Source organism: Felis catus, chromosome B3 (genome assembly GCF_018350175.1).
Source record: "Felis catus isolate Fca126 chromosome B3, F.catus_Fca126_mat1.0, whole genome shotgun sequence".
In the NCBI taxonomy this organism is placed as follows: Eukaryota; Metazoa; Chordata; class Mammalia; order Carnivora; family Felidae; genus Felis; species Felis catus.
In genome coordinates, this window is record NC_058373.1 from 84160394 (window position 1) to 84180718 (window position 20325).

At 36.9% G+C, this 20325-nt stretch overlaps 1 protein-coding gene across 1 annotated transcript in view; it reads right to left on the reverse strand.

The window, feature by feature from the left end:
• BAZ1A (bromodomain adjacent to zinc finger domain 1A) overlaps positions 1-11055 on the reverse strand; it is a 123739-nt gene extending 112684 nt beyond the window's left edge. The window contains exon 1 of the mRNA XM_045059786.1: positions 11039-11055. The gene's annotated coding sequence lies outside the window, so the exon portion shown is untranslated. The remainder of the gene's footprint in view (positions 1-11038) is intronic.
• Between the last annotated feature and the right edge of the window lie 9270 nt (positions 11056-20325).

Genomic DNA, 20325 nt, shown 5'->3' on the forward strand with positions numbered 1-20325 from the left:
TTATAAGAAGAACTCTCAAAATTCAACAGTTAAGAAAACCCAGTTAGGGAAATGGGCAAACGACATGAACAGACATCTCAGTGAAGAGGATAGATAGATGACAGATAAAACACATGAAGAGACGTTCAATATCGTTAGCCATCAGGGAAATGCAAATTAAAACCACAATGAGATATTGCACACACGTATCAGAATGGCTAAAATAATGAAAGATGGCAAAAACAAATGCTGGCAAAGAGAAATTGAGATCACTCATACATTTCTGGTTGGAATGTAGAATGGTGCAGTCAGTCACTCTGGAAAATAGTTCGGCAGTTTCTTATAAAACTAAAAATGCATTTAGCAATTGCACTCCTGGGCATTTATCCTAGAGAAATGAAAACTTAAGTTTACACAAAAACCTATAACAGCTTTATTTGTAATAGGCTCAAACTGGAAACAGCCCAGATATCCTTCAACGGGTGAATGGCTAAACAAACTGTGGCACATTCACACCACTAAATATTACTCAATAATAAAAAGGAACAAACCACTGGTCTAACAACTTGGATGGATCTGAAGGGAATTATGTGGAGCAAAAAAAATCTCAAAGGGTTACATACTGTGTGATTCCATTTATATAACAATCTTGAAATAACAAAATTACAGAGATGGAGATTAGTTTAGTGTTGCCAGGAGTTACAAATGGGGGTGGCAGGGGTTAGTGTGAGCTTTGTGGTGATGGGACGGTTCTATATTTTGATTGTGGTTGTGATTACATTAATTACATATGACAAAATTTCATAGAACTTTATACACATGCACACGCACACACATGCACACACAAGTGCATATAAAATCTGAATAAGCTCTACGGATTGTACTGATGTCATTTTCCTGCTTTTGACACTGTACCCAGGTTATGAAGATGTTGCCATTGGAGGAGACTGGGTGAAGGGTACATGGGACGTCTCTGCACATTTTTTAAACAACTTCCTGTGAGCCTATTATTATTTCAAAACAAAAAGTTTGAAATGTTGCACAACCCACAGGTGGAAGCTTACAAAATGAAATTTTAGAGTCCATGGTATGCCAGGCCTTTACTTGGACCTCCTTGGAAGCTTTTTACAGGGAAAAACACTCTTTTTTTTTTTTTTTTTTTTTAGTTTTGAAGGAGAGACAGACAGAGCATGAGTGGGGGAGGGGAAGAGAGACAGGGAGACACAGAATCTGAAGCAGGCTCCAGGCTCTGAGCTGTCAACACAGAGCTCAGGTGGGGCTCGAACTCGCCAGCCATGAGATCATGACCTGAGCCGAAGTCAGACACTTAACCAACTGAGTCACCCAGGTGCCCTACAACAGTACTTTTAACATGCACACACGGGCGCGTACACACACACACACACACACACACATACACACACACACATATGGATTCATTGTCTAATCCGGAATGCAAGTTTTCAATTCTAAATTGGCATACTATCATGAACTCCCTTTCTATCACAGACAGACCACTCCCACCATTTTCCCCTTTAGTGAATCAGTGAACCATTTTTTAATTTCTTGTTTGTGTTGTCTTGCCCTGGAGGTAAATAAACTCAGTTCCCCTTTAAGAAAAGGGAAGGGGCAACAGACAGACAAATCAATGGAGCAAAAGAAAAAGTCCAGAAATAGCCCTAGTATAGGTAAGAATTCAGAATACAAAAAGGTAGGATTTTGAAGCACTGGAGGAAGATGGATTAGTCAAAATGGTATTGAGTCAACTGGTAAAATATTTAGGAAAAAATTATGTCTATCCTAGGATAGACATGAAATAAATATTATATGAAAAAGAAAACACAAAAATACAAAGCCATATTATTCTGACTTGAACGTCTACTACTAAGAGAAAAAATTTGTAAGTATTATATAACCTTGGTGTGAAAAAAGACTGCCTAAGCATGATACAATAGGTAGAAATAAAATGGAAGAGACTGATAGACTTAACTATATAAAAATAATTTTTTTTACCAAAAAATAAAAATAAAGAGCAAATGGAAAACTTACAGAAATATTTATGATAATTATGACAGGTAAAGGTTTAATATCTTTTATAGGTAAAGAGCCCTTAGAAAGAAAAGGAAAAACACCAATAGAAAAATGGGCAAAGGACATAAAACCCCTTATAAAAGAAAAAATACAAATGACCAGGCATTAGGAGAAAGATGTTGTCTCATTAGACATTAGAGATATGGACACCAATTTTCATTTTTTAATCCTCAAGGAATAAATTTTGCCCACTTTTTTTTTCTAAAATTATATTCCCCAGAAATTTTGAGTACTGTTGGCAAAGATTTATATACAAGTGTCCATCAAAGTTCTATTTATATTAGTAAAAAGAAAACAGTTCAAATATTTAGGAAGAAGGGATTAAATAAATTATGGTAAATCCAAACAGACTACTGTACTGACATTAGACATGATGTTATAGAAGTGTGTTTTATTTCCATGAAAAGATATTTTTAATATATGATTCAAACGAAAAAAGAAGTTACAAAACAGTATGCATGATACGTCTTAAATGTATATCAAAATTTTAACTGGCCAGCATTTATTTCTGGATTGATGGGTTAATTGGTTCTTTTAATTTTTTTTTTTTTAAATTTTTTTTTTCAACGTTTATTTATTTTTGGGACAGAGAGAGACAGAGCATGAACGGGGGCGGGGCAGAGAGAGAGGGAGACACAGAATCGGAAACAGGCTCCAGGCTCTGAGCCATCAGCCCAGAGCCTGACGCGGGGCTCGAACTCCCGGACCGCGAGATCATGACCTGGCTGAAGTCGGACGCTCAACCGACTGCGCCACCCAGGCGCCCCGGTTCTTTTAATTTTTATTTTAAACATTTTCTTTATTGTTTTGACTTTTCTGTAATAGGCATATATTGTTTCTATTATAAAAATAAAAAGTAAGGTTGGCTGGGTTCTGTTTGTCATTAACTACTGCAACTCAGTAATTTTTATGACAACCAGAAGACAATACATCAGTAAAACTTAAAAAAAAATTTTTTTAATGTTTATTTATTTTTGAAAGAGACAGAGAGTCACAGTGTGAGGGGGGTAGAGGGGCAGAAAGAGAGAGGGAGACACAGAATCTGAAGCAGGCTCCAGGCTCTGAGCTGTCAGCACAGAGCCTGACATGGGGCTTGTACCCACAAACCAGGAGATCATGACCTGAGGTGAAGTCGGATGCTTAACCGACTGTGGGTCACCCAGGCACCCCATCACTAAAACTTTATGTTAGGTCTGTGAAAAAGTGTTGTTTACAATAGGCACAATGAAATAGTTTGTTTTTGGCAATATTGTAACGTACGAAGAATACAAAATGCAAGTATGGATCCCCCTCAAACACCACCATCCCAGTCCCTAAAGTTTGGTTGATTGCACTGTCTCCACACTGCTCTTGTAGCTACTGCAAACACAACTGAACATCACATTCTTCCTGCTTTCCCAATTCTCTCTGTTGAAGATATTGGCAATTTCATACACAACAACACAAGGGGAAATGGATTCAGAAAAATCATTGCTGTAGTAAATCAACTTGATCATTATATCTATTGTCTAGCAAAGGTCAGATGACCCTAGGTATTGATAATCTCTCAGTCTTCTAATTGCTTATTTTTTTTTTTTTAAATTTTTTTTTTTTTTCAACGTTTATTTATTTTTGGGACAGAGAGAGACAGAGCATGAACGAGGGAGGGGCAGAGAGAGAGGGAGACACAGAATTGGAAACAGGCTCCAGGCCCCGAGCCATCAGCCCAGAACCTGATGCGGGGCTCGAACTCACGGACCGCGAGATCGTGACCTGGCTGAAGTCGGACGCTTAACCGACTGCGCCACCCAGGCGCCCCATCTAATTGCTTATTTTGAATGAGATAAGTTGTTACCTTTCACAGAAAGTAGTAAGCACAGTGTCTGCCCGCAACAGGCATTTGGTATTGTTCTCTCTTCCCTTTCAGCAGTATTCCTACTTATAACAAGAGTCTTTCTACACAGCAGCAAAATCAAAATTAAAGTGGTCAGTGTTGTCATTCACTCTCCCACTGAGAGTCGGACTGATCATGCCTTATCCATATAACCTGACAGACTACTTTTCTACTTCTAGGATTTGATGTTCATTTAACTTGATTTTACCTTTTTTTTTCTTCTTTTTTTTTTATTTTTATTAAAAAAAAATTTTTTTTAATGTTTATTTATTTTTGAGAGAGAGACAGAATGCGAGTAGGTTGGGGGAGAGAGAGAGGGAGACACAGAATCCGAAGCAGGCTCCAGGCTCCGAGCTGTCAGCACAGAGCCCGACGTGGGACTCGAACTCACAAGCTGTGAGATCATGACCTGAGCTGAAGTCGGACGCTCAACCGACTGAGCCACCCAGGTGCCCCAGATTTTACCTTTTTTGAAATGCTGGGTGCACATTCAGTGTAATGTGATATGGGCCCAACAGTCTCTAGAAAAATGTCCCAGCGGCCTCCCCTGAAAGTTACAGCCCCACTCACATATTTCACCTCTATTCCTATGTTGTTTCTGTTCTTCCCCAGAGCTCATGTAGGTCTTCTGACCAAATTCACTAAAGAAAACTCCCTCTGAGGCCTGTATCCTACAGCAACAGCAACACTGGGGCAACACGCAGCTTTTCTAGGAAGGTCCTGCATCATATGGTGGCTCAATCCCACTCACTTTGAAAGTAAGGCTGTCTGGGACTTGCTATCTATGGAGTGTTTAGTCTCTGTCCTTTCTATGATTCAGCTTCCCAGTAAAAAGCATATTCTCTCTGTTGTAACAAAGTAGTAAGTTTTGTTTTAGCCTGAATATTGCTGCTCTGGGTTTTGAATGGCTTTGGGCTTACAAATTATCTGTTCGAAGCATATAACTTTCTATGCATGTTCTCAAAGATAGCCTAAAATTTAATTATGCTGTAACTCTGTTCTTCATAATAATGGGGTTACACAACTGGGTACACCCCTGTACCTTCTGGAGTTCACCCCATTGCATGATTGGACCTTGGGAAATATATTCAAACGTTAAGATTCCTGAGGGGCAATCAACACAGAAGGCTTTCTGCAACTTGCACTTATCTGTTTCTTATATTATCTGTGTACAGTTTTAAAGTTTGAAGCAAAGTAGCAGATCTAATAAAAAGCAAATTCTGAACTGTAGCATTTTATGTTTCTGTTTGTCTTTTCATGTTACAAACACATTCCAAGGCTGTTGCAACTAGTCCCTTCAAGAACAAAAGCTCGTTACTGTGTCTCAATAGTCTGAGAAAACAAATTGCAACAAGTAGTGCTAACATGTCCAAAATAAGCAGGACCTGGGAGAATGTGAGGGGTCCAAAAGTTCTTACATAACTGTAATTGGCCAGAATAAAAACTACTATTGCCCTAAAATTATATTTTGCACAAGTCAGATATAAATACGTAGGCCAAGCCATTGTTTTGCAAGATTAAGACTATTCATCTTAAGACATACTAGACTAAGCACATATCTTCTCAAGGAAGCATTTCCTGTACCCTGCACCCAAACACCCATAACACTGAACACTTCTTTCTTGGTTCCCTTATTCCCCTACATAGCTCTTATAACATATTGTACCCATTTGTTTATATGTTAATAATCCTGGGATGGAGGTGGGCAGGGACATTACCTTCCTCCCCTAAAACAATACATGGCACACTGCAGTCTCTTATTTAATATATCCTAAATGAATGAGTAAATGAATATGAATGAATGTGAGGAAGAATCTGGGTTGTATTTTTTCCAACTCCATTGTATAAACCTAAAGGATCTGAAATAGAGTTCTGCTGTTTTGAATCTTGAACAAGGTTGAAATAAAATCATGTTAAAAGTGGGATGGAAAAAAAAATGGGATGGAAAGAACATAGCAGCCCCAGGAGGTTTAGTTCCTACCATTATTCACTAAACTTCTGGTGGGGGGTGAAGGGGATCCAGTTTTCTTAGTGGTGGGGTTAACATATCTATAAAATAAGAAGTTTCAACTAGATGCCTGCCACAGAGTAGCTTATTTATAGATTTTGCAAGGCCTTTCCTTATTCTATAGCACAGAAGTGTATCTTTGTCTTTAGAAAAATTGGTATTAGTAACACAGTGTTTAGAGTGATTGTTATTAATGTAAGATCTTTTGCTTTTCACATGCCATTGTCCTTATGCATCAGCAGGACAGTACTTTTGTAAACACTTCTGTTCTAACACCTGTCACTTTGTATCATGATTATTTGCATCCTTGATGGCTTCTCATTAGATAGCTAGCCCTTCAAGGACAGGTGCCAGCACTGACACATCTTATGTATCATTGTATAACCACCTCTAACACATGTCTGGTGCGGTGGGCCTCCAAAAATTTTTTTTTGAAAAATGAATTAATTGTCAATATTTTTAAATTTAGGAGTTTTCATGGCTATTTTAAATTCATTTGTATTTCTCTGTGGCTTATGTCATTATTATTCAAATTTTAAATTTCATTTTAAATGTGTAAGACGGCCATATTAACTAGGAACTGATTCATATGTCAAGTGGGCAGATCACAGAATTTAATAACCTATAAACTGTTTGTCAGAGGTGTTGTGAATTTTAATGTCTTTAAAATCTTTTACGATGCTGGGATGAAAGACATTCACGAGTAATGCATCATCATCAATAGTGCAACCACAATCTAGACACACAAATTTAAAGGTACATCTAAAATGCCATTTCAAATTTTCTAAGAAGACATGCAAATTTGCCATATCATGCTACAAACAAAATTAGAAATAGTTTAATTTTTATTAGTGTTTATTTTTAGTCCATTATTTCTAGCTAAAATGTTTCATCTTTGTTAATAGAACTTAGTCTTCAACTACATTTTAGGAGGATCTTTGTTTTGTTTTATTGTTGTGGTGGTTGTTCATATAATTAGCTTTCAAATTACTTTACCTCAAAAACATGACTAGGGGTGCCTGGGTGGCTCAGTTGGTTAAGCATCTGACTTTGGCTCAGGTCATGATCTCACAGTTTGTGAGTTTGAGCCCCATGTCAGGCTCTGTGTTGACAGCTCAGAGCCTGGAGCCTGCTTTCGAGTCTGTGTTTCCCCCTCTCTCTGCCCCTCCCCTACTCATGCTCTGTCTCTCAAAAACAAATAAACGTTACAATTTTTTTTTAAATAAAAATAAAACATGACTATACTTCATGGTAAAATCACTTAATTTTTCTTAATTCCCATTACCTAATTCATAAAAATCCCTTAAAATTTTTTTTTAACATTTATTTATTTTTGAGACAGAGAGAGACAGAGCATGAACGGAGGAGGGTCAGAGAGAGGGAGACACAGAATCTGAAACAGGCTCCAGGCTGTCAGCACAGAGCCCGACGCAGGGCTCGAACTCACGGACCGCGAGATCACAACCTGAGCCGAAGTCGGACGCTTAACCGACTGCGCCACCCAGGTGCCCCAAAAATCCCTTTTTTAAAACAATCACTCAAGGGGCGCCTGGGTGGCGCAGTCAGTTAAGCGTCCGACTTCAGCCAGGTCACGATCTCACGGCCCGTGAGTTGGAGCCCCGCGTCAGGCTCTGGGCTGATGGCTCGGAGCCTGGAGCCTGTTTCCGATTCTGTGTCTCCCTCTCTCTCTGCCCCTCTCCCGTTCATGCTCTCTCTCTGTCCCAAAAATAAATAAATGTTGAAAAAAAAATTTAAAAAAATAAAATAAAACAATCACTCAAATCAGTTTAATTTTCCGACTATCACCACAATTACCATACACATCCATGGTTTGTTGTTGTTGTTTAGTAAGATCTACTCATGTCACTTTCAACTTTAAAACATTTCAATGTCTTCCCACTGTTCTTAAAGTCCAAACTCCTTAGCATAGCCTTCAAAACCCTGGACATTCTGATTCCCCACCTATTCTTCTGGTTCCTGTCACAATACCTTCTTCTGGCCTTCTCACCCACACTGCCCTTCTTTCAATCCCTGGTACTCTTGGATGTCTCCTGGTGCTGTTTCCTCTGCCAGAAATATTCTTTCCACTGTGTTTGGCTGGTTACTGGTACTCATACTTCAGAGATCATCTGTGTCGCCCTCTTGGAAGCCTAGTGTGACTTCTTTGAGTAAGCTGAATCCCTACTTGCTATAATCTCTCACAGCACTATGTGCATCTCTCTCATAGCCCTTACCACAAGTACAGCTTTACATTTATTTGTGTAATTATTTCATCATTTTGCTTCTTCCATGAGAGCACAGACTATTTTTGCTCACCATCAGATCACCATCTCCTAGAACAGTGCCTGGCATGTAGATGCTCAATAAATATTTGTTCATTCTGTTTTATTAATGCTTTGTCTAGATTCACCATAGAAACGAAAATAATAAAGATTTAAAAGAGAATTTAGAAAGTAGGATCATATATAATGAAATCACTACTCAGAAATTATTTTTATTAGTTATTAAATCTGATAATGGAGAATTACATGAGATCAGAAGATATATGTTATAACAATGTTCACCAACAATAACTTTTTACTAGTGTATATCAATGTCACTCTGTCTTTTGAGCTGTCACTATGAAATAATAAAAATAACAAAAGGCATTCATTGAACATTTCCCATGTGTAGGCACTGTGTTAAGTACTATACATGCATTATCTCATTCAATCCTCACAAAGGATTAACAAAATTCAGAAGTTAAGGTGACTTGCTTAAAGTCACACAACTACTAAGTGATAGAGATAATGCAGCCAACCCAGATCTGTCTGACTCCCGATTCCCCTCCTCATCCTTTTCTTAACCACAAATATCTGTATGCTAAGAGATACTAGATCATCATAGGCTTTGATGTTAGACCAGCTCTGAGTTTGAGACCCAGCTGTCGCACACACTAGCCATTTGATCTTAGACAAGTTATATAACCACCTCACTTCCACCCTAAACCTCAGCAGAATTCTGTAATACAAAAGGGAAATAATAGCACCATCTTGCATGGTTGCTGTAAAAATTAGGTATACTATAAAGTGCCTGACACATAGTACATATTCAATAAATCAGTTTTTATTGTTTTATAGATGTCTATTTTTTTCAAGTAACTTGTATTTGGCAACATTATGTCTTAGATTGTTCAGGATAATCCTGTTTATAATTCAAAAACAGTGTTACAAAGATATACTTGTCAGAGCATGTGTCCTATTTTTTTGGTTTAGAAAATAGGATCATTATACTCAAGTATTATGTAGCTGAGTACTAAGCCTATTAAAGATACCTAACATATCAATGTTAAATAACTGAATGATTATTGTATAGCAAATACATGAAGAATTCACAGGTAAACAGAAAAAAATCTGCTTAAAATAGATCAGAAAGAATAAGAAGCTTTCACAAATGATCTCTGATTAAGTTCTGAAAATATAGTTCCAATTAATTTTTACAATTTGATGCGATAATGAAAAAGCAACATCACTGTGTTTACATTTAAGTCTATAGTTACTGATTAGTTAAAAAGTTATGATTTACCATTCATACAAGCAAAATAAATAAACGAGCAAATATAATGTTTGTAAAATGATAAATAATATTTAATCACGCTCATGTGAAAATAAAAAGAACTATTTAATTGAAAGAAATATATATGATTCAAATTGCCCACAAAAGTATTGAACATTAATTAAGCTATTTGGATAATGGTAAACATGCACAAGTGCCTTTCAACATGATTACTGAAAACAGTTCTGCTTTTAAAGCTATGCCAGTTCTTTTCCCCAATTCTAAAACCTTAGGGAGGAATGCAAACTAAGTAGTATAGATTGAAAATAGAATCCATGAGATCTGCAACTGAAATAGTATGTGGTTTATACACTGTGCATACATTAAAAATTATAACTCTTTATATTCAGCAGTGTTATTGACTCAGAACCTATAATTGGCACTAATGTAAGGTGTCAATAGTTTTCTTGTTTTGTTCTGATTTGCTCATTAGGGACAAATTTCACACACAAAAATTAAATTCTATAGGAAATCCATTTTGAATGTTCAACACTTTCAAAAGTTCCATCCATCTTGATTTAATGTTTATACGAATTGTTTCACCCACTTTTAAATTTATAATGCTATATTTATACCTGTATAATTTTATAAATGGTAATACTGTAGAAAACCACAATATTGTGACTTTAAATATCATAATTATTGTTTACTTTTTTCATAGTTATAATGTAATGAATGATCATTTAGTTCTGTGACATTCCTATAAAATATGAAATTTTGTTCCTATTTTATAAATGATTAATATAGGAATGCATATAGGATATGTAGTAGCAACAAAGCTTGGAAAAAGCTGAGTTTCTGATATATGATTTTAGAATTAATCTCCTAATTCTTACCTTAACTCTGGATGTCAAAAAAAAAAAAATTCCCACATGGGAGACACAATTAAGCAATAGTCCCCTAAATAAAGAATTATTTTATATTTAAATGATATATTGTTTCCAAATGTACAGTACTTGTCAATTAATTTGTTTAGGAGAAAGACCACACTTGTAGATAAGCTAATTAATCTGTTGCCCAGGTGGGATTTGAAAGCCATGGGGAAAGGCCTTTCTCAAACCTCTTCCCCAAATTCCCAAGACAGCTGTCAGCCATTAACATGTTAGTTTAAATTAGTTTATCGGTTACCAACCTGTGTAAGACTTGTAGGAAATAGGAACTCAGCACAGAAAGGGAAAGAAAGGACAATTGCCAGGCTAGTAAGTCTGCAGTGGAGACTGTAGGCAGTTTGGGGGAGCAGCAGCAGGACACGAGTCCCTGGAAGAATGCAGAATGCAGAAAGATGCCACAGCAAAGGAGATAAAGGATTTATGGAGAGAAACTTCACATATTTCACAATTTTTCAAATAATCAAAGGTATTTAATTTCTACAGCCATATTCAAACCACATTCAAACAAATATTCAAACAAGCCATATTCAAACAAAACAGATCTTAAATACTAAATAAAGAGAACAAAAGTTCTAAAAGGCTAAGAAATACTTAAAAAATTACCTTTTTTTGGTGTTGAAAAGTTACAGGCTGAATTTCATATTGCTGTGAATGTATTCTATTTATTCTACTGGTTTTCTCCTCCTAGCAGTTAAAAACCAGTAACCTACAGGAAAACAGTAGTATAATCCCAACATTCTATTAAAGTTGACCATAATCAGTAGCTGAGCCAATACTGAAATGGTAAGGTCATTTATTGTAATCTATAGTGAAGTAAAGATATGTGTGTGTGTGTTTACTTTCTTTTTATTGGAAATATGCGATTACAGAACATTTAAATTATTGGAGAAAAACATTAAAAAATATTTTTAATGTTTATTTATTTTTTAAAGAGAGTGAGTCAGAGCATGAGAGGAGAAAGGCAGAGAAAGAGGGAGACCCAGAATCCAAAGCAGGCTCCAGGCTCTGAAATGTCAGCTCGAACTCATGAGCCCTGAGATCATGACCTGAGCAGAAGTCAGACGCTTAACTGACTGAGCCACCCAGGCGCCCCGGGAAAAACATATTTTTATTCTCCTTTCTCAGTTATTCTCTGTGCACAATTCTAATAGATGGATTATGATCAGGTGTTGAGTTAAATATCTGAAAATACAATAAAAGGTAAAGCATTTGGAGAAGGGTGTATGTCCATGTTTCTGCCTATTTCAGATAAGTGCAGGGATGCCAAGGACAGAAAAGAAAGCAAACATTCAAGTGGGCCCTATGGGTACCAGTGAATCCACGGACTTCTCAAAGGGTAGGGCAGAGGAGCTAGAAAAGGACCATTCCCATTTTTGTTTTTGTTTAGTTTTGTTTTCATTTTCATATGTCACTGAAGGAAAGCAGAGTGTTTTATTAAACAACAAAAGCAAAAGCAAACTAAAACACAACCCATCACCACCGACACATAATAGGGATGGAATTAAGAAGAGATGAAATTGTTTAGTCTGTGGCTTCCAAGAATCATCTCAAGTCTGAGTCTTCAATATCCCACTGACAACTTGAAGGAAGAAGGCAGGAAGACAAGCTTTACCCACTAGTGTAGAGAGAACAGCAGCAGAAAAGAGAGAAGTTTGTTATGGTGGTTCCTCACTTATGCCTTGATGTCAGGCAGGCTTGGGTTTGAATCCTACCACTGGCTCTTGACAGCTGCAACTAAACAAGGTGTGTCTATTTCCTGGAGTTAATAATAGTGCCTCACTCAGAGAGTTGTTGTGAAGATCAAATAAAATGGGTGCCTGGCATAAATTAGCTAAACAGTCATCATTATTAACTCTTCTCTACTACTGTTCTGAACTTGGAAAGGACAGATTTTGAGGCACATCATAAAATATGTTATAAGTGACTTGTTGCTAAATACTTGTTGAGCCAAATCTGCTGTAGCACTCTGACTGTATGCCCAAAATAAAAATAACAAACATTTAAAATCTATATCTTGGAAAAAAAATAAATCTCTACCTTGATATAATTTTAAAAATCTTTCAGCCATAGGCCATAGATTTTCTTTAGAAGTTAGTGGAAGGAAATACTTCAAAAAAGAAATAGGCCCACTGCTTGAGAGAAATAGTATGATTGTCACAGCAGAAAAAAGAGAGAGATGGGCTACTTGATCATTGCATAGGTCTCATCTTCTAAGCAAAAAGAAATATTTTTGAGGTGGAAAAAAATCAAAATACTACTTGGAAACTGGTCTCCAGTCCCTCTAACATAAAACTGAATCTTATCCATACCCAGTGACAAGCTTTAGAATCTGAAAATCTATAACATCAGTATTCAAATTTCAGAACTTTAAGACCAGCTAATTTTACATACAGAATTTCATCTACCCCATCCCATCTAGTTCATTCACACGAGAGTGTGTATTGACTAGGGACAAACATTTTACCACCTCCAGATGGAGAGTAAACTCCTTGATTATTCAACTTTGTCCAAGTTCAGCACATCATGATCCTCATTCATGTATGCTAGATGAATAAAACTAAAAAGCAGATGAGAAGAAGCCTCCAGTATGTGAAGAAATAATAAACACTATTCTTATATTCTTACTTCTACAGAGTTCAAGACTCCGGGACTCCTGAGAATTATTCCCTTAGATGCTGAAAGAATTTGCCCATTGATTTCAGAGTCACTGTTAATAATCTCTGAGAAATAATATAAAAAGAGGGGTAGTGGGGGAGCAGGTTTCTAGAAACTGTAGCCTGAGAACTTTACAAATTTTCAATAGTACATAGTCTAATATTACACAGTGGAAAACTTGATTCTGGTAACCTGCAACATTCTGTAGCAGTTTATTAAACATTGGTTTATGGGCATTAATGGAAGTGCATACGATCATTACAAGCCACCATGTGTTCTCTCAGAATATCATTCAAAAAGAATTCCCCTTTCCTTTTTTGCTAAAGTTACTGGGATGGTATATCAGGGGAATTCTACACCTTATTTTTACTAATCACCACGGCTACACCGTAAGATTAGCTGGCCACTGTGATAGCTATTTATGAGTACAGAATTTTAACTGTACAAAAAACTAAAATCTCTTAAGTGAAAGCTGGAATTATAAGGCAGGGATGAATTAAATCAGGGTTCTGAACTGGAATATTTAAGGTAGGACAGAAACACAGGCTGGAACCAATTTATGGTTTCAGAGTGAGCAGACAAGTCAGAAACTTTCACTGTTCATCCCGACAGAAAGACAAAGAAGAAGTGGTTATCAGCAAGCAAGTGTCATTTATCAAGGAGACCAAAGAAATGGTGGGAGAAAAAGCCTAACCAGGCCGATGCAACAGCCAAAAAATTCTGGGGATGCAAGTTGCATAGATAATGCTTTTGGTCATGGTTGTTTTCTAATGCCGATACCCCATCAGATCCTTCTTGGTTTTTGAGTAACCAGGACCCTAACAATCTCAAGTGGTGATTCTAGAGTACTGTTTCTCAACCATGGCTGCAATTAAGGATTTTTAAAAATACAGTGCTAAGGGTCCCAACCCCAGACCAATTAAATCAATCTCCAGGGGTGCACCCCAGTCCTCAGTGTTTTTTAAAAGCTCCCCAGATAAATTTAATGTGCAGTGAAGGTTGTGGATTACTATCCTAGAGGGAAATCTATGGTATACTGCTCTCAAACTTCTAACATGCATACAAATCACTTGGGGGCGGATCTTATTAAAATGCAGATTTTGAATTAGTAAGTCTGGATTCGGTCCTCAGATTCCAAATTTACAACAAGCTCCCAAGTAGTATTGGTGGGGTTGGTTCATAGACGATACTTAGAGTAATAAGGCTCTTGAACAATGCTACAGGTCTCTAGTTCCAGCCCTTTTCTGTTGAAAATTTTATATTGGATTAAGATCTACAGGCATGGTTATTAAATACGATAATTAAAGAGAGAGCAGTTTACCTCAGAATTAAGATTTAAAAATATTTTCACAGGCTGATGGGGCACCTGGGTGCTCAGTCGGTTAAGCTTCCAGCTCTTGGTTTCCACTCAAGCCATGATTTCACGGTTTGTGAGTTTGAGCCCTCAGTGGTGCTCTGTGCTGAGAGTGCATAACCTGCTTGGAATTCTCTCTCTCTCTCCCTCTCTCTCTCCTCCTCCTCTGCTCTCCCTCTCTCTCCCTTAGAATAAATAAAGAAAGAACTTAAATAAAGAACTTCTTTAAAAATATATTTTCATGAGCTGAAATAAACAAGATGAAATCATTCCTTAACAGGGACCATTTAGAGTTTGTCATCTAAAAAATACAAATAGGGTGCCTGGGTGGCTCAGTCAGTTAAGCATCCAACTTTGGCTCAGGTCACAATCTCACAGCTTGTGAGTTCGAGCCCCGCATCAGGCTTTGTGCTGACAGCTCAGAGCCTGGAGCCTCTTCAGATTCTGTGTCTTTCTCTCTCTATCTCCCCTCCCCCGCTCACAATCTGTCTCTGTTTCTTAAAGATAAACATTAAAAAAATTTTTTAATAAATAAATAATAAAAATTAAAGTTAAAAAAAGTCTGTCACCTAAGCTAATTCTGAAAAAAAGGAGGAGATATTAAAATATATTAGAAAGCAATAATAATTTATCAGTGTGGAAATAGCTTCAGGTTAATTAAATTAAATAGGAAGCAGAGAAATGCATCTTAAAACATGAGAATTTGGATATGACAAAAGTGGTTAAATTAAGATTATTCAATTACATGTAATCAAAATGAAACAAAAAAACCAGCCATCCAGAAAAAAAAATTAAGATCCATATTTCACACCTACCCTGAAGACAAGTCTCATATGGATCAAGGATTTAAATGTAAAACAACAAACCCTTGAAACTATGAGACAAAAACCATGGGACTGTTTTTTTTTTGTTTGTTTGGTTGGTTTTTTGTTTTTTGTTTTTTTTGGTTTTTTTTGCTGCTAATGTCTGGATGGGAAAACCTTTCTTAACATGACACAAAGCCAAAAAGACATAAAAAACTAATATATTAACCAGAAAAAAAACCTGCATGGTAAAAATGTTCAGATGGAAAGTCAAAAGACTAAGGATAAGCTGAGGAAAAATATTTGTCACTCACAGCATAGACAAATAATTAATTTTTCTAATTCTAAAGAGTTCCTACAAGAGAATAATAAAATCCACAACTCCCAAGACAGATGAACAAAGTGTATACCAAACAATTCACAGAAAATGACACATATATGTCTCATGATTACTCTAGCAATGTGCTTATTCAACTAACACATACTGCCACCCAGTTACTTATCTTTGGATATGCTTTGTATTATCTCTAAAGCAGGCAAATTCCCAAGATGCCTGGTAATTGAATAGTCACAGAAAATGGGCATTTTCAAAAGGAGGGAGTGGGGCGCCTGGGTGGCTCAGTTGGTTAAGTGTCCAACTTCAGCTCAGGTCATGATCTCACAGTCTGTGGGTTCGAGCCCCGCATCAGGCTCTGTGTTGACAGCTCAGAGCCTGGAGCCTGCTTCCGATTCTGTGTCTCCCTCTCTCTCTGCCCCTCACCTGCTCATGCTCTGTCTCTCTCTGTCGCAAAAATAAATAAAAAAAAACATTAAAAAAAAAAAAAAAGGAGGGAGCAATCAATCAGTAAAAGTCAAATGCTGCTGAGAGGTCAACTATGAAAAGTGCCCACTGGACCCATACATCTGTGGTCAATTGATTTCAACAAGGATGACAGGAAAATTCAATGGTGAAACAATAGTCTTTTTCAACAAATGATGTTGCAACAGCTCAATATCCACATGCAAAATAATGAATTTGGACCCCTACATCATGCTATACATAAAAATTTACCCAAAATGGATTAAATGTTGGACTTATAACTATAAAAGTCTTAATTTTTTAAAAGCTTGTCTATTTTGAGAGAGAGAGAGAGAGAGTAAGTAGGGGAGAGGTAGAGAGAGAGGGAAAGAGAAAGAATCCTAAGCAGGCTCTACACTGTCAGTGCAGAGCCCAATGCTGGGCTTGAACTCACAAATCATGAGATCATGACCTGAGCTGAAATTGGACACTCAACCTACTGAGCCATCCAGGCAACCCAACTATAAAAGTCTTATAACAAAGAATAGGTATAAATCTTCATGACCTTGGCTTAGGCAATGGTTTCTAAGATATGGCGCCTAAATCATAAGCAACCAAAGGAAAAATAAATAAATTGGACTTCATCAAAATTAAAAGCTTTTGTATGTCAAGGGACACTATCAAAATAGTGAAAAAACAGCCCACAGAATGAGAGAAAATATTTGCAAATCATGCATCTGATAGTGGTCTATTATTATCTAGAATATATTAAGAACTCTCACAACTCAGTAATAAAAAGATAATCCAATTTGAAAATGAGCAGAGGATTTGAATGGACATTTCTCCAAAGATACACACATGGCCAAATAAGCATATAAAAAGATGCTCAACACTTTTAGTCATAAGGGAAATGCGAGTCAAAACTCCAATGAAATGCCACTTCATACCCATGAGGAAAGCTAGAATGAAAAAAATTAGATAATAATAAGAGTTGGTAAAATTGAAGCCCTCCTATATCGCTGATGGGAATGTAAAATGGTGCACTTGTTTTAGAAAACAGTTTGGCAGTTCCTCAAAAGGCTAAATAGTTATCATGTGACCCAGCAATTCCACTCGTGCATTTACTCAAGAAAATTGAATTGACTCAAGAGAATTACACAAAAACTTGTACACAAATATTCACAGAAACATTATTCATAATAGCCAAAAGTAGGGGCTCCTGGGTGGCTCAGTCAGTTAAGCGTCCGACTTCGGCTCAGGTCATGATCTCATGGTTTATGAGTTCGAGGCCCGTGTTGGGCTCTGTGCTGTCAGTTCAGAGCCTGGAGCCTGCTTTGGATTCTGTGTCCCCCTCTCTCTCTGCCCCTCCCCCACTCACGCTCTGTCTCCCAAGAAACAAATAAATGTTAAAAAAATTAAAAATAATAATAATAGCCCAAAGTGGAAACAACACAAATGTCCCTTAACTGATGAATCTATAAACAAAATGATACATCTATTCTGTGGTATATTACAGAATATTACTCACCAATAAAAAGGAATGAAGTACTGATATATGCTCCAACATGGATGAACTTTGAAAACATTATGCTAAATGAAAGAAGCCAGTCATAAAAGTCACATGTTGTATGATTCTAGTCATAGTAAATGTCCAGAATGGGCAAATCTATAGAGGCAGAAGGTAGATGAGTGGTTGTCAGAGGCAGCCGGAAAGAGGAAATAGAAAGTGATTATTAATGGCTATGGGGTTTTTCTTTTAGAATAATAAAAATATTCTGGAATTAGAAAGGGGTAATGGTCAACACAGCCTTGTGAATGTACTAAGAAATCACTGAATTATATGCTTTAAAATTGTGTTTTTTTCTGGTACATTTCTTTTAAAAAGCATTTATTGGTTTTTTAAGAGTAGGATATTATTGATGTCCTTTGTAAGAGCAGTTTTAGAAAGGTTGGTAATCAAAGACACAGTGCAGTGGATCAAAGAATGAGTAAGAAGGAAAGAAGTGTAGTGAGTATATGCAACTTCTTTCAAGGTTAGGTGAGAAGAGGGTAAGAAGGGCAAGAGTTGAGAGAGATGAAAAGTCAAAGACTGTTTTGGGGTTTGGTTTTGGTATTTATGATAGGAGAAGCTTAATTAGGTTAAAATGATTATGGAAAGATCCAGCTGAGGAGAAGTAGCTGCATATTTGGTAAGGAGGATGATAAATAGAATAATTACGGGAGCAAAAAAGGGTAGGATGAGTTCTAGAACATAGAGAGCCACTAAATAGGAGGAAAAACACTGGGTGGAGGAAGTGAAATTATGTGTATTGAAGTAGTTGACTTTGAGGAAGTTAGGTCTATTGTCAACAGAGAGGCTGGAGTTGTGGACCATGAAGAAGGAAGGAAAATAACACCCGCTGAAGATGAGGAAGGGAGAGAAAGATGAAAAGACTGGAGACTATGGTCATAGATTGGAGTATCCAAACCTTTTATTTTAGAAAAGAAGCATTTCCAAATGACCACAGGATATGGACATAACAGTCACTGACATGAGCTCAGGGGAACTGAGAGGCCAGAGTGTGTACAAATGATCTCTATGGTTAAGAATTACTGAAGTTATTCCTGAAAACACAGGTCTATAAACATTATTTATCCGTTTCTCACGATGCCCAGAAATGGCCACAACACCTCTACTTTTTACTTTTTAATCTATCTGAGCCACACGTCTGTACTCTCACTCTTCTTTTGTGTATATATATATATATATATATATATATATATATATATATATATATATATACCCAATATTTTTGCAGCTGTCATATACGTTTTTCTGAAAACATACAAAATTATCTGTATGTGGATGTGCATGAATGTAGGCCCTGAATCTAACAAACTTATTTAGGAAAAGCACATAATTTTTTTCCTGATCTTAGAACCATGTAAGATTTAAGTAAAACATCCCATACTTGATAAAATGATTATAGTAGCATGAACAGCAGAGTATGGTGATTAAGAGTAGTGACACTGGAGTCACTCAGGTCTGTGTAGCTTCATATAAATTATGTAACCTATTTGAGCCTTAATTTCCTCAAGTGTAAATATTTACCATTAATTAAGCATAATACATTTAAGATAGAAAAAAAGTCTATATTTGAAGCTGGAACTAGCACCAAAAATCTTAAGTCATAAGCACAAACTAATTCTGTTGGCAAAATCAGTAATTCAGTCTCTAGTTCCTGATGATTTAGGAGGTTTAGGGCATTTGATCTGGTGAATTGCCTCTCTAATGTATCATTGGGGTTGTTCCTAAATTCCAGAAAAATCCCTAGCACAGAATCATTCTAGTGACCCCAAACAACCCAGTTTGGTTCTATTACTGATTATGCTTATGCTAATTGGACTCCCTGGGTAGCAAACACTTCCTAAAACTGATCAGAATTCCTTGGAGAATCTATAGTGCTTCTGACCTTTTGAGCATAAGGTACCTCCATTTCCACTCCTTTGAGTTAGGCCCCTCATACCTATTCTAATATCTATTCTAATCTTACTCTAAACTCCTGGAGCAACCCATGATCCCCAAAAGATAGCTGGTAGTTTCTCATTAGTTTAGTGAAACTGTGGTTTGAGCTACAGGCGTCAGCTACTTTCCACTAAAGTCTGAGTAGGCTAAGGCTCAGGAAACTATTCTTGTAATTAAGATTCCTTGGTTATTTTATCTGAATATATATGTGTGTGTATACATATATACACATGCCTATGTCTTTCTTCACCTCTCCACTGTGGTTTATTTTGGTTTAAAATAATCTTTATAGTAAGACTTACCATGACTGGGGCACCTGGGTGGCTCAGATGGTTGAGCATCTGATTCTTGATTTCAGCTTAGGTCATGATTTCACAGTTTGTGAGTTTGAGCCCCACATTCTGGCTCTGCACTGATAGCCTGGAGAGTGCCTGGGATTCACTCTCTCTCCCTCCTGCCTTGCCCCTCCCTCTTTCTCTCTCTAAATAAAAATTTAAAACATTTTTAAAAATTCCAGAAACAATGACAGTAATGATATATTTTAATCACATAAAAGGCACTAGAGTTATTTTTATTTTTTTAATGTTTATTTATTATTGAGAGACAGAGAGACACAGAGTGTGTGCAGGGGAGGGGGCAGAGAGAGGGGGAGACACAGAATCCGAAGCAGGCTCGAGGCTCTGAGCTGTCAGCACAGAGGCTGACGCAGGGCTCGAACTCACAAACTGTGAGATCATGACCTGAGCCGAAGTCAGTCGCCTAACCAACTGAGCCACCCAGGCGACCCAAAAGGCA